A 2,688-nucleotide genomic window follows, 5' to 3' on the forward strand; every position below is an offset into this window, starting at 1 on the left:
ACAGCATTCAATGGGATTTGGACAAATTAAGTGGATAAGCTAAAAGGAACATCAGATGGAATTTAACTTGGGAGAATGCTAGATAACATGAAACATTGTACAGGAAATAAGGATGTTATTGGCAAAGGAAGAAAGATTTTTAAACACTGAATTTACAGCACAGAAACAAGCCATTTGACCCAACAGATCTATTGTTCAGAGCCTCTTCCCTCCCTTCTTCATCTAATTCTATCAGCATATCTTTCTAGTCCTTTCTCCCTCGTATACTTATCTAGCTTCCCCTTAAATGCATCTGTTATTAGCTCAAATACATCCAATTGAGAGAATCTTGTCAAAAGGGCAATTTTCGACACCCAAAGAGCATAGTCAGCCTTTAATCTCGATTATTTATTTTTTGAAAAATAAAATTTAATAGAATACTTTTCAGCTCCATTTTGAAACTGCCACCTTTTAACTCCAAATGACAATTACTAACATCCAAGATCAGCTGGAGAAGGCTATCCTGGAACTAAAAGTACTTCAAATACCATTACAGGAGGATTGAAATTTTAGAGAGCCACATTAATCTTCTGCTTCAGCTTTGTGAAAGCAGGTTGTTTCAAAAGGTCCCCATTACATACTCATCAGCCCATTTAGAATTAAGCCGTGTTAAACATGTAGCAGAGGAAGCTTTTCACTATAACACTGCTGTATTTAAAGAACTTCACTTCTAAAAAATGAAGCAACAAAGGCAAGTAAACTCATATTATTCACTGAATGCATTCATATAATGTTCAAATTTTCCAATTTCGAAAGTTTTATTTCTGTGTTGGTAACATTACATTTCTATAAAAAGGATATGACTGATATCACATACTCATTGTTCAGTTTACTGCTTATTTTTCCAAGAGTTTAACTGCCTCCACTCAAACCCACTGGGCACTAGTCTGGGAGGAGTACAACTTGTGTTTGGGAGGATTATGTTGCACATGAGCCATCATCCAAAACAATCACCTCATTCTGAAAAGTTCCAGTTTATCAGAATTCTCAATGGAGGAACTGTTTATTGGCAACTGAAGTCAATCCCAGGTTTTGACCAATTAAAATGTGAAGCTCAAAGTGGTTTAAATTTAATAGGAATAAAATCTATATTCTTATCGCCCATTTTAATAGTACAATTTTCTATTTTCAATAGAATGCGTATTGAAGGGCAAGTACTTTAGATCTTCAGATTACTATTGTTATACTTGTGTCAGATACAAATTCCAATTGCCAAGTTAGAAAGGAGCTTTAATTTCATTCCCATGAACAGTTGAAGATTTAAACAACAAACTGCAAAAACTATTTACTTCTTAAGTGCTGCTGTCGTTGTGATGGTAGTCATATTCTTGAGTCCGAGTGTTATTGTGGATATTTCAGCCCCACTAAGACTGTTTTTCTATTCAATTTGGACTGCATGCCTACTCGCAAACATGTATATTGCCAGTAGGTGCACTCATTCAATTTTAAAAGATTCTTTATATAGGTGCTATGGGGGGGGGGGGGGGGGGGAGGGTATGGCAGCTACAATTTAATCACAATGTAAAGCAAACTGATTTCTTTCTGCAGTAAAATGATAATCTATCAGGATTAAACTGCACCTGTACAACTCCCTCCCTTTTGCTGGTGGAACAGGGTTCAGAACGATGGGATAAATGTCTTGTGGCATTCCAGGGACTTTAATCAGGTTGCCATTCTCGAGAAAGACAACAAACCTCACTCGGATAGACCAAAAGGCTGGCTGATGGATTTTAGCAGTTTTAAAAAAACTTATATAAAATTACCACACCGATTTTAAAAGAAGCATACATTGACTTACTGATAATTGAAAGTATCCCTGGTTCCTATGATTTTCACTTAAAATCTAATGGTTGGAGAAAGCCTAGGTACAGGCATGATGTAGAATTTGCTCAGTGAAAGCTTAACGACATGACAAAAAAATGCTGTGAACATAGGAACAGAAGTAGGCCATTCAGCCCCTCGAGACTGTTCTGCCATTCAATTAGACCATGGCTGCTCTTGATTCCTCAGTGAATCCCACTATACAAAAGTACAGAATGGAAAGGGAAGTAAAACAGGACAAAGAGCAGGTAAGAGGGATTCTACACAAAGCACCCGTTCCAAGCCAACAAGCATTTTGGAACCAAATCAACAGGAACAAGACAAAACAAACAGTTGGATGTTGAAGTAAAATTGGATATATTCACTTAAAATTGAGAACTCCCGAGTGAAAGGGCATGGCTCATCATGCAAGACACCATGAAAGGCGAAAGGAGAAAAGAAGACAAGGTAAAACAAGAAAGTTGATAATACCAAGCTGGGGTTTTAAAAATGTAAAAAAGTTAAGAGTGCAGCTGCTGGGAATGAATGAATACTATACAATAGAAGTCTGGATTTCAACAAAGGGACAAGGATCAGTGTTTCACATTAACTGGATATCACCATAGGGCACTTGGCAGCCATTAATTTTCCACGTTACATATAGCACATTCAGTGCAATCTTTAGAAATTACACACTAAACTGTTTTAAGATGCACACAGTGCAGAAGGGGAGAGAAGGCAGGGTCAGTTTATCACCAACACCAAATGGGACACAGCATGCTGATGCTAATGACTTATAAAAGTCACATCACACAAAGTAATGAACAAATCCACAAGACAGGCTGCAAA

The sequence above is a fragment of the Heptranchias perlo genome, chromosome 38 (assembly GCF_035084215.1).
Source record: "Heptranchias perlo isolate sHepPer1 chromosome 38, sHepPer1.hap1, whole genome shotgun sequence".
NCBI lineage: Eukaryota > Metazoa > Chordata > Chondrichthyes > Hexanchiformes > Hexanchidae > Heptranchias > Heptranchias perlo.